Source organism: Erythrolamprus reginae, chromosome 5 (genome assembly GCF_031021105.1).
Source record: "Erythrolamprus reginae isolate rEryReg1 chromosome 5, rEryReg1.hap1, whole genome shotgun sequence".
Taxonomy (NCBI): domain Eukaryota; kingdom Metazoa; phylum Chordata; class Lepidosauria; order Squamata; family Dipsadidae; genus Erythrolamprus; species Erythrolamprus reginae.
Window position 1 is genome coordinate 32600024 of NC_091954.1, and position 13417 is coordinate 32613440.

At 36.9% G+C, this 13417-nt stretch overlaps 1 protein-coding gene across 5 annotated transcripts in view; it reads left to right on the plus strand.

Moving 5' to 3' along the window:
* The first annotated feature begins 442 nt into the window (after nucleotides 1-442).
* Nucleotides 443-13417, plus strand: part of P4HA1 (prolyl 4-hydroxylase subunit alpha 1) — a 113130-nt gene continuing 100155 nt past the window's right edge. For 3 of the 5 annotated variants that reach the window (XM_070752325.1, XM_070752326.1, XM_070752329.1), the window contains exon 1: nucleotides 449-540. The gene's annotated coding sequence lies outside the window, so the exon portion shown is untranslated. Of the gene's footprint in view, nucleotides 541-980; nucleotides 1003-13417 lie in introns of those variants that run through there. The other 2 variants (XM_070752328.1, XM_070752327.1) reach the window with 2 other exon arrangements.

Sequence of the window (13417 nt, forward strand, 5' to 3'; positions counted from 1 at the left end):
TGAGGACCTCTGGTTAATGGGTTTGTCAAAAACATTGCAGAGGACTGATCCGGTGTCTCACAAACTTGACAACTTTTGAGCCGGCCAGACTTCAACTCCCAGAATTCCCCAGCTTATGTACCTTTGGATGGGGGAATTCTGGGAGTTGAAGTCCACCCTTCTCAAGATTGTCAACTTTGAGAACACCTGGCATTGGATGATGAGGCTGGGGAATCCCTTCCCATTCTGTAAATTCTAACCCCCTCTAAGTACAGTATTCACTTCTCAACTCGCCTACGGGGAATGACACCCCTCCTTTTACCCCGCTACTCGTCTCGCCGGGGAAACCAGCAACGCCTCGCTCGCGCTTGCGCACTCCCTAGGCCCGCTCGCCCGCCTGTGTGTGATCCTCCTCACGTAGCGCTTCTGCCTCTCCTCTCACCGCGTTCCGAGGACCGCCCCCGGGAGGCTGGTGGGCGGGACCCAGTCGAGAGAAGCATTCCGAAAGGGGCCTGCTTGGCAGCGAGGGGCTGCAGGTCGAGCGGCGGGCTCTTCCCCGAGGTAGGTGGCCGCGCTGGCGGGCTCGACTCCGCTGTAGCCGTTCCTGGATGAGCAGCAAAGGCTTCCCTTCGCTTCTTTCTCCGCAGGGCGAAAAAACTCCTCGTCTTATGTTCCCCGTCGCTTCCCTTCCGGGGAAACCCAAGTTAGATGCGGGAGGACGAGTGCACGTCTGAATGCATTAAATTTCCCTCGGGGACGCTGCGTCGAGTTTCAAGCCTCCCTTGGTCTTTTTTTCCTCTTGGTCCCCGTGCATTAAGATAAGCGCCTTCCTCTTTCGCTTTCTTTCTCTCTCTCTCTCTGCAAAGGCGCGCTGAGCTCCCTGAATGGGAGATCTGGTGCCACCCATAGTTGATCGATTTTGGGGAGGACCGTCGTTTCCTCCGGATCCCGCAGATAAGATTTCCCGCCACCACCGTCCTCCGTGAACCCGGGAGTTGATCCAACGCTGCAGCCGAGGAGCGTGTGAGTCCCCGAGGGATCGTTTCCTGGGGAAATCACTCCCTGACTTGTCCACTCTTGTCGAGAGCAAAGAAGAGATTTTTTCCCTCCCTCTCCCTTTATCTTCGAAAGCACGGAGACATCTGGCTGACGTGGACGTGGATCTTTTTTATAATACTGTACTTTCCAACTTTAGTTCAGCTTTCCCCTCCTCAAAGGCGGCACTTTTATTTCTTTTATTTATTTGTCCAACATATATATAGGATAGCAGTAGTTTGTATAAACATAAGTAAAACTTACGTTTTATAACTTTTAGAGAGTTCTTCGCTGTTCCGGGAAAAAAAAACCTTTAACGGATTAAATGCCCCTCGGCATTTGATCTGATCCTTCCTAGATAAAATCTCCAAATCTTTTCAGATTCAGTGGGGAAAAGAAGTGGATTATCTCTCATGCTTTCGTATTTATTGGCATTGCCCTCCTTTCAGGATGGATGCGAGGTTGGAGAAGAAAGAAAAAAAAAAGTAACCACGTTGACAAAATCCCGCAGCTTAACTAGATCTCAAAGCTTTGCTTTTGAGGTTAGCCAAATCAGTGTAGTACGGTAATTTGATTCCTTTTTTAAAAAAGGTGAAATGCACCTTCTAGAAAAGGCACCTGACTGATATTTTGCAGAAGTTCCTATGCTGTAATCTTTGCTCTCTGTGGCATACTGAAAATAGATCTTCTTGCATATAAGAAGGAATGAGAGGGAGGGGATATGGGTGGAAGAGATCATAAAAAAAGAATAGTTTAGGTAGTAATTTAACCTTATTGTTCGGTTGTAGTTTTTCAGACTTGGCTGAGAAAGAATTTTGAAGCCAAGTGTCCATTGCAGGACATGACTTGGGAGACGTGGCAGTAGCATTTTTCCATTAACCTTTTGCTCACATTAGAAGCTTTTGGCAAGAAAGTTTTTGCCTTCTTACTATTTGCTTACTAAGTATGAATAATATGCACTTTCAGGCCAATGAAAAACCTACGCTTTCAAAAATGTGTAATTATGGTACATTTGTTTACTTAGCCCCGAGGGGTAAATTTGGATAATTGGATCTCTGTAGTATTTGATTTCCCTCCAAATGTTTCACAATGGGTGTCTGAGGAAGTTGTATTACCTAATACTGTACTTGAATTGATAGCAGACTAGTAACTAAGTTATTGAGTTCTGCATGCTTTATCAATAGGATAGGAAAATGATAAGAGCTTTTGCCCCATAAAATATGTATGGATACATTACCATTGGTTGACTTCTTCACAAATCCCATTAACATTTATTTGAACCTGAAATGGGCACATAAATGATTTATTTTTCTTGCATAAAACAATCTGAAGATGCTATGTAACTAAGTCATGCAACAATCAATGTAATATTGTTCTTTATCAACCTGGTGATTACATTAGCCAGAATATCCATAGGATTTGGTCAAAATATGGCTTTCCCATATGTTGGGAATTTCAACGCCCCAAATTCCTTGTTACAGTATATGGATTGGTCATGTTTGGTAGGAATTTTGAGAACTGTGGCTTAATGCAAGAGAGACAGTTTGGTGTAGTAGTTAAGGCATAAAGCCAGAAACCTTGAGACTGAATTTTAATACTCTTTTGGGCGCAAAACCCACTGGGTGACCTTAAGCCAATCACTTTCTCTCAGGAAGGAGGCAAGAGTAAACCACATCTGAAAAATCTTGCAAAGGTTTGCACAGGGATTTATCTAGGTGGTGTCCAAGAATTGGACATGATTCAATGGAACAGAGTGGGGCCTTAATACATCTAAAAGGCAACAATTTTGAGAGTGCTATGATTTATATTTATTTAGGTACATCATATAAGTCTCTCTATCCATCCGTCCGTCTGTCCATCTAACTATCATATATCAATCTTTATCTACCTATATATTATCTATCATCTATCAATCAGTCTATCTAACTATCCTCCATCTATGTATATATCAATCACCTACCTACATATCTATCTGTTTGTTTGTTGATTTGTTTCTTTGTTTGTTTGTTTGTCTGTCTGTCTGTCTACACTGGGTCACATTCTAAATGACTTTGTGCTCTGTGTAAGAAAAGCTATAGAAACAATTTTGGACTGTAGAAGAAGAGCAATAAAGATGTTATAACAGGGATCTCTAAAAAAATTAGATACAATTGAGTAGAATTGCCCAGGAGATGGAATTACTTTATCAAAATATAAAAGACATTATGGACAGAGAATTTAAGGATCTTATGAAAAAAATGGAAAGTACTATACAAAGGATGATGATTGCAGACCAAGACACCCAGGAGCCAAAAAAAGAAATAAGGAAGAAGATAAGGAGATTATAATGAAAAGAATAAATGATTGATAAATTAAACCGGGAGGGGGGAGGGAAGTACAGTAGTACCTCTAGATACGAGCTGCTCTACATGCGAGTATTTCAAGATACGAGCCACGAGGGGAGAGACATTTCTGTTCTAGTTCCGAGCTGAAATTCGGGATATGAGCTGAGCGTCCACTAGGTGGCGCAAGAATCCTTGCTTTTGGTTATCTCAGAGGGGAAAAACAACTTGTTCCAGATACGAGTTGCCTCGAGATACAAGCTCCCTTATGGAACGAATTATGCTCGTATCTAGGGGTACTACTGTATACTAAGAGAGTTGGAAGCAGGGGTGAAATAGTCTGAAGTCTGCTACTGGTTCGCACACACTTTGTGTGCGAATGCATACTACACACTCCTGTGCACCACAGGAAGTACCATGCAGTGCTGAAAAAGGAGCATTTTGAAACCATTAGTCTACAAAGTTAAGTAGGACAGCAAGGGGAGGATCACCTGTGCTTTGTGATATAGATTAGCTAGAAAGCAGGATTTCCTGCTTTCTAGCTATTCTAGATCGCATGACACAGCTGATTGTCACACAGGTGATTGTCGAATATACCTTTTTGTCTGAAATGGTAGCAACTTTTACTATCAACATGGATGAACTGATCTGAACTGGTAGCATTTCACTTCTGGTTGGAAGATATGTCCAAAATGGAAGCAGGGGCCTCAGTAAAATTTTTAGAAAATAGGCAGTGGAAGAGGCTAAAGGTGGGAGGAATACTTAGATGGGACATCATAGAAATAGAAATAGAAGGAGACCTAAGAGAGCAATGGGGGAGACAAGCAGAAAAAAAAAAAGGATAGCAATAGAAGTATCAAAGCGGGTAAAAGATGATGGATAGAGGATTTCTCTTTTTTTAACCCTGCTGTTCAGTTCAAAAAAACTCCCTAATCTTATGTTCCCGGGTCTATTTGACCCGGACTGCAAATTGATCATTTTAGGTACTTAATTTGGTCTTTTTGAAAGCTTTTTTCACCTGGAAACAAGTTTGAACATTTCTGCACACAATGGAATGAAAATTGAACTGAAAAAATTAATCCGTATTGGTTTATTTTGCCTTCCCCCCCCCCTGTGTTTGTGGATTTCTTTTAGGTTTATTGATAATTTTGCCTGCAAAATGCATTCTATTTTACTAAAGTTGGTGTGGGATTGGTAGCTTGAACATTTCTGAACATAATGATATGAAAATTGAACTGGAAAAATTGATGCATATTCATTTATTTTGCAAATAAAAGTCTCTCCCACCCTATTTCAATTGATATAAAAATTATGCTGTTAATTTCAAACTTACATACTTGGTTTTAGTAAAATGGATTTCTTTCATAAAATTAGTTGTCTGGCTACAATATTCCAAATATTTCTAGCCAAATATATATAAAAAGTGAAAATAATGGCACACAGCAAGGCCGGGGTGGTGGTGGCCCTTTTGTGGCAAAAATAAACCAATAAGAATCATTTTTTTCAGTTCATTTCAATTTTTCTTATGTTTAGGATTGTTCAATTTAGTATAACAAAACTTTTGGGGGAATATTCCTTAGAGATTTGTAGCCTAAAAAAATATAAATTGACAAAAAATCAGAAAACATGGGGGGAGGGGCTTTTTGATCAAAATAAAAATATAAGCCTCAATTTTTTCAGTTCAATTTTCATATCATTATGTTCATAAATGTTCAAACTAGTTTTCCAGTGGAAAACGTTTTCAAAAAGACCAAATTCAAGTACCTAAAAAAAATCATTTTGGTCCCGGTCTATACGACCCGAACAGAGTCAACGTGATTTTTTTTTTGCCCAGAAAACTTTTTTCACCCCCACCCCCACAAATATTTTTATGATGATCAGCAATGTTAAAATGAGTAAATGAATGCATAAGATATTAAAAATATTTCGGATTTGAAGCCTGCGTAAATATAAAGTGAAAATGTTTGCAAGCAGCCAAGGGGGGGGGGGGGGCTTATTTATGATTGTAAACAACCAATAAGAAACATTTCTTTCAGTTAATTTATATTTTTCTTATATTCAGAAATGTTCAAACTACCAATCCCACACCAACTTTAGTAAAATTGAACACATTTTACAAGCAAAACTATCCATAAATTGAAAAATATTTCACAAAAACGGGGGGGGGGGGACGCATTCTATCAGCAAAATAAACCAATAAGAATTACTGTTTTCATTTCAATTTTCATATCATTGTGTGCAGAAATGTTCGGACTACTTTCCAAGTGAAAAAAGTATTCAAATTGACCAAACATAAGCACTTCAAATGAAGAGTTTTCGGTCCGGGTCAGGGTGATCCGGGAACAGAAGAAGTGTGACTTTTTGTTTTTCAGCAAGAAAGAAACCCCCCACCCCCCCAAAAAAAAATTCTCATAGAGAGAACCCCCGAAATGATGAAAAGTCATGAAATTTCAAGTTTCAGATATGCAGGAATTTTTTTTTACAGGGACTCAAAGTTGGCTTCGGGTCACATACGACCCTAACTGAACATGGCTGCTTTGACTTTCCTCTGCGCCTCTTTTTTTTTTTTTAAAGCACAGCAATTAATGTATAAAATAGGCAAGAGATGATGGAAAGAGGATTCCTGCTCTTGGTTGCTATTTATAACTGCCTTTCCCTATCTCTCCCTCTTTCTTCTCTCTCTCTTTTCTGTTCTTGTAGGCAGATGACATAATTACAATTTAAACAGGAGTGAAAGAAAAAGCTTTTTAATATAAGGTGATACGATTAAAAGCAAGAAATGGAAATAAAGGGAATATTAATGTGTTACATTTTTAGTTGACAAAATGGAAGTAATAGCGAGAAATAGGTGGAATAATTGAATGATAGATGATAACAATATAGGTGTGTATTTAATGGGAATTTCATAAGTTGATTGAACGTGCTAATCATTGTTAATTTGATCAGTTTTGTTTGTATTGGAATGAATGGCACCCAGATGACACACTGCTCACTCATTGATTTGACATTTTTATAAAAAATAAAAAAACTTGGGGGCGGGGAAGTAGGGTCTCTAACCCACAGGCTGCATCCCATTACCAGTCCGTGGCCACCCAAGTGGTAGGTGGCAGGCACTCACACATACTGCTTACACAGAACCATTTCCTCTCCCTCTGCTGCTGCCACCAATCCGCAAAGCCAGTTAGTTAGACACTTATGTCCACTCCCACACTGTTCTATTGGAAGAAATTAAAAAAGGACAGTCAGGCAGGTAAAATAGACATCAATGTCTGCTCCAGCTAGATTGCTTCCCAGCCCTTGTTGTCTTGGGGGTCTTGTTGAAAGGTCTTGATGGTTGTCCATTTTTTGATGTGGTTTCATTTTGCTTTCATAACTATTGTCCTTTTTTCATGTTTTCTAATGGAATTCAGATCCACACAGACAGTATATTTATACAGTGTAATAAATTATCAGGATTTTTATTTATAAACGGGTTTTGATTTATTTGGAAGAAGAAGGCAGAAAAAAGTGCTAACCCAAATGCCATATTACAAATAGCACTTGCTCCATCTATAAAGGCTTAAATATGTGATTGTGAAGTTATTTTTAAAAAGTAAAACCTCCTCTGAGTCTAAATGGATTCCTGGCAATTTAATGGATAATAGCCACATTGTTTTGTTTGGCGGCCATCCAGACATCTTTGGCCAATTTTTCTAGGATGCCTTTCAACTTCCCAGACCTGGTCCACACATCTGAAAGCCACCAAAGGTGAGGGAAAAAAATGGTTCAAGACATACTAAAATAAATAAGTTATACTACAGGTAGTCCTCAACTTACAACGGCTCGTTTAGTGACCATTCAAAGTTATAAGAGCACTGAAAAAAGTGACATGACTGTTTTTCACACCTGTTGCAATGCCCCATAGTTATGTGATCAAAATTCAGACACTTGGCAACTGGCATGTATTTATGACAACTACAGAGTCCTAGGGTGATGTGACTACTTTTTGAGATCTTAGTTTACTTTATTGTCATTGAACCTTCTGATAAGTAAAGTCAGGGGTGGAAGCCAGGTCACTTAACAACTGCAGTTATTCAGTTAACAACTCTGGCAAGAAAGGACATAAAATTGGACAAAACTTACTTGGCAACTTTCTTACTTAGCAAGATAAATTTTGGGCTTAATTGTGAATTCAAGGACTACCTGTATTGCAAATACAGTGATACCTCGTCTTACGAACGCCTCTTCATACGAACTTTTTGAGATACAAACCCAGTGTTTAAGATTTGTTTGCCTCTTCTTAAGAAGTAGAGTGATTTGGGGCAATGTAGCAAGCTTTTGGAGGGGTGATTTTTGGAGTGATTTGGGGCAATGTAGGAAGCTTTTGGAGGGGTGATTTTTGGAGTGATTGGGGCGGCGTAGGAAGGTTTTGGAGAGGTGATTTTGGAGGCAATTTTGGGGTGGCATAGGAAGCATTTGAAGGCGTGATTTTGGAAGCAATTTGGGGCAGCGTAAGAAGCTTTTGGATGGATGATTTTGGGAGAGAGTGGGAAGCGTCTGGAGAGGTGAATTTGGGAGCAATTTGGGGCGGCGTTAGCCTTCGTTAGGACCTCCATTCCTCGCTTGTCCTCGCTGTCTGTCTCCTCTCCGTTAGCCTTCACTTTGTCCACCCGCCGCTTTTTTTTAAGCCTCAAAGTTTGGATTTTCCTAATGGGTTTGCATGCATTATTTGCTTTTACATTGATACCTATGGGAAACATTGTTTCATCTTACAAACATTTCTACTTATGAACCTCATCATGGAACAAATTAAGTTCGTAAGACGAGGTTTCACTGTACATACTTTCTTTGAATATATATGATATGCACAGATAGATTCTATTTAAGATAGAAAGTTAAATAGAAAAAAGTTTGAGGGTAATGGGCTAGAACCATAGATAAGTGCAGGAGCGGTCTTCCGGTTTCATCGAGGACCGCAGCGGAGTCTCTTGGCAGGGCTCTGCCTTGAGACTCCTTCCACCCTTCCAGAGGTCGCCCCAACGCGATCGGATCGAGTCTGGATGGCTCGATCCTAGAACAGGGGATTTCCCTCTGTCCGAGGGGCCGTCACCGAGGCTCCGGAGGCAGGGGGTCTGTCCTGCAGCTCTGGAATAGGGAGCACCGGTCCTCTCGCAAGAGGATGCGGCCATTGCGATCCCACCAAACCAGCGGGAAGCAAGAGAGAATCAGAAAAGTGAAAACAGAGATTAAAGCTACTTTTATTGAAAAAGGAATACACTAAAGAAAGCATAACCAAGGTAAAAAGATTTTTTTTCTACGTTTCATGTTAAATAAGAAGATCTGAGTAAAAGAAAGTGGAGAATAAAAAAGTTTTAAAAGAAGGCGAAAGAGAAAGTTGTCTAAAAACATTGTATCCAGGCGCAAAACAACAGCCGGAACTTACTTTCACTACTTTCACTTATTGTCTTGAATTTGGACTTGAACTGTCAAACGTTTGAAAACAAGGGGAATTTAAACGATTTTAAAATGAGACACTAAAAGCTTTAACATATATAAAATGACATTATTTGGCTGAATATTCTTCTCCTTTTTTGAAGCAACTGGTTACAAAAAAATACTAGAAAATGAAGTCCGGGCTCGGATTTTTCTAGCGGAAGGATCAAGACTGCTTACCATCTAGACATAAAACTTGAATAAATATATAAAAAATACTTTTCTTCTATTTTGGATTTTTCTACATTTGGATTATTTGATTGACCCTATTTGGATTACTTCGTTGGATCATTTTGTTTGGATTAACGGCTGTTCTGTCGGATTTGTAGCGGAGAGGCTTTATATTTTCCTCTAGGCTGCGAGAGACGGATCGACTTCATTCCAACATTGGATAATTAAATTGCAATCGTTTGGAAAACTGAGATTCTATAAATTTTGAGAAGATTAAACTTTACTGCTTTTACTCTTTAAATCAACGGGACCTTCTTTTAACCTATACTAAAAGTGTCTTCTAAAACAGATTAGATCTTCAATCAACAAAATTATTTTATTTTATTATAAGAGGAACATAAATAATTGATTTTTGCTTCTTCCTTCTTACAATTTTAAGTTTTGAATTTTAAACTTATATTATATTATAATCATCTGGGTTTTGTATATGCATTGTTAACAATCCTTGGTTTCCTGCTCCTCCTTAACTGAATTATATTTTTTCTTCTCTTCTAGATTGCCCTCCTTTTATTCTTTATTTTTTTTTCTTTTCTATTGTCTTCTTTCTTCCTTCTCCTTTGGTTTTCCCCTTTCCTGCTGTGCCAAGTCAATTTTTTTTAAAATATAATTTTGGATTTAGAGCAATAAGATTTAACAAGTCATATTTTGAATATTGAATTCTAATTGTATTTGTACTTTAACTATATTTCAAATTTTAGTGTGTATTTGAATTTTTACTGTGGTCTGCATAGGGTAATTAATTGTGTAGGTTTGGAATTTATAGTGATTCTTTATATACTGCTAACTTAAAATAATACTAACTTTAAATTTCAAAATGTCAAGTACAGTACTTCTACCTATACCAAAACAATTAAGAAGCAAACATCTGCTGCATCGTCCCCCCAAGGCTCGCCTCATCCCTCCCCCGCACAGCCGGCTTTATCAGTAACCATGTTTACCAAGGAGAAAGAGAAACCACAACAACCTTCACTTGCCTCAATCCAAGAGACACTAACTGCATTAAATGACTTTATGCTTCAATCTCAACGCGATGCAACCCAGCAGAGAGATGAAATAAAAGCAGAGATGGCTGAAATGAAAGTAGATACAGGAGAGATGAAAGACCAGATGAAGGAGATTAAACAAACTTTGAAAGACAGTGAAGATCGAATGAAAGCAGCTGAAGAAAAGACGGAGAAAATGGAGAAAAGAATTGACTACCTTGAGGACAGAGCGGATTCACGCTACAGAAGATATGATGAATCAATTACACATCTGGAAATGCAACATGCGTCATATGGGCTACGATTTCAAAATATAATAGAAGAGAAAGATGAAGATTTAAAGGCCACTATGGCTGAAATTATTGGGAAAATCCTCAAGATAGACCCACTAGAAATAATAAAAGAAATCGATGAAGTTTACAGAATTTCGAATAGCTACATACGTCGTTTCAACCTTCCACGTGAGATTCACATCAAATTTGTAAGAAAAACCTTGAGAGATGACATACTGCACTGGTCAAGAACTGGTCAACTACAACACAAAGGTAAAGAAATAAAAATACTAAAACAAATTCCAAGAAGTGTCAGAGACAATAGAAGAGATTACCAATTTTTGACCAAAATCTTGATCAAAGAGAACATAACTTTTCGCTGGCTTATTCCACAAGGACTGTCACTCACATGGAAATCCACAAGATATAAGCTGGAGAATTTGGATCAAGCAAGAGACTTTTATGAAAATAGTGGAATAAGCAAAATGGAATAGTTAACAAGAGAACTGGAAGTAATGCAAGCGGAAGCCATGGGGACATCTGCACAAGTGGAGGAGCAGGACCACGGGGCCAGAAGAAAGCAACCCCAGCGGGAAACCAAAAAGTACAATAAATGACCACATCGAGAGACTTAAAAATTTTCTCAGTAAATGTTAATGGACTAAATGAACCAAAAAAAGAGAAAACAAATATTTTCTAAAATTAAGAACCAAAAGGCTCAAATTGTTATACTCCAAGAAGTACATATAAAAAAAAGCAATCGCAATTTATTGCTAAATACTAAAATTGGAAACATGTATGCTGCATTAGCAGATCAAAGGAAAAGAGGAGTAGCAATGTATGTTGAGAGTTCTATAAATTCCAAACAATGATTTAGTGATAATGAAGGTAGAATTTTGATTGTCCAAGTTAATATTGAACCCAGACCTCTTGCTATTGTTTCTATATATGCCCCAAATGACGATCAAATTACGTTCTATAAAAAACTACATCAAAAAATTATAGTTAAATTTGGAAAATATGTTAATTATTGGAGATTTTAATGCAATAACAAATAGACAATTAGATCACTTGGGGGAGAAAAAAAATAGTAAAAAAAAAAGAATTTATTACCCTCCACTTTTCAGAAAATGAAAGCAGAATTACTATTGAATGATATTTGGAGGGAAAGACACCCCCAAAAAAGGCAATATACTTTCTATTCAAACCCCCACAAAATTTGGACTAGAATAGATATGGTGTAGGCTCCTAAAATAACAGCAGAATATATACAAGAGGTGGAAATAGATGTTAACAGATGGGCGGATCATAACCCAGTTATAGTCTATATGAGAAATAGTAAAAAGCATTACAATTGGCAAATGAATAGAAACATTCTGAAAGAGAAAGAATACAAAGAATGGATTGAGAAGGAATTAAAAACATTCTTTGAAATTAATAAAAATACAGATACTACTCCCCAAAACGTATGGGACGCAACTAAAGCGTACATAAGAGGATTAACAATATCTTACACAGCAAAATACAACAAAGAAAAGAAAATATGAACAATTAACGAATGAATTAAAACAACTAGAATTTATATCACAACAAAACATGAAAAATAAGGATTTGGAAAAAAATTTTTTTTAATTAAACATAAAATTAGATTGGAAGAACAGAATCAAATGCTGGAAAAAAATAAAAAGAGCTAAGCAACAATATTTTGAACATGCTAATAAACCAGGTAGATGGTTAGCATATAAACTGAGAAAACAGAGACAATCTAAATTAATTAAACAATTAGAAGATAAAGATGGAACAATAAAATATGATACAGAAGGAAAAGCAAATATAGTACAAATTTTTTTTAAAGAATTGTATAAAAATGATAATATAGAGGAAGATGAAGTATTTAAATATTTAGAAAGTTTGGAATTACCCCAGTTAACAGAAGAACAACAGGAGAGGATGGAGAGTCCCATAACACTGGAAGAACTCCTTATAATTATTAAGAAGCAAAAAAATAATAAAGCCACAGGACCAGACGCCATTCCAGCAGAGTGGTATAAAATAGAAAATAAAACATTAAGAAACAATATGCTGCAAATCTTTAATGAATGCAGGTTAGATGGCAAAATTCCTAAATCATGGTCTGAATCTTTGATAACTTTAATTCACAAACCGGATACAGCAATGGAAAAAATTAAAAACTATAGACCAATATCATTATTAAACGTCGATTATAAAATATTTATTGCAATATATGCAGATAGGTTGAAAACAGTTATAAATAGTAAAATTCATTCAGACCAGAATGGTTTCCTGCCAGGCAGACAGATTAAAAATAACCTTAGAACAATTATTAATGTATTAGAATATTATGAGCAACATCCAGATAAAACATTATCATTAATGTTTTTAGATGCTCAAAAAGCCTTTGACAACGTTAATTGGATATTTATAAAAATGCAACTAAATAAAATGAGATTTGGCCCTAAATTTGTCAATTTAATAGATGCTATTTATTCAGAACAAACAACAAAAATTATATTAAACAATGAGCAATTGGAAGCGTTTAAAATAAATAAAGGAGTTTGACAAGGATGTCCCATTTCACCCCTCCTGTTCATTATGACTTTAGAAACACTATTAATAAAAATAAGAGCAGATCCAAAGATAAAAGGGTTAACCGTTAGAAAAGAGATATATAAAGTCCAGGCTTTTGCAGATGATTTGACCTTTATAATGGAAGATCCGATAGTTACAGCACCAAGACTAATCCAGACAATAGAACAATATGGTAAGGTAGCAGGTCTGAAAATAAATAAAAATAAAACACAATTTATAACAAAAAACATGAATAAAGTACAAGAAAACAATTTAGAACGTATCTCTGGAATATGGTTAACAGCCAAAACAATAACATTAAAAAATGATAATTATATAAAATTAATTAATGAAATTAAAAAAGATTTAGAAATATGGAACAACTTAAAAATATCTTTTCTGGGAAGAATTGCCACAATTAAGATGAATATCTTACCCAAGGTTTTATTTTTATTTCAAGTGATCCCAATAAATCCAGGGGCAATTTTTTTAAAAAATTTAACAAATGTGGTTAGAAAATTTCTATGGCAAGGCA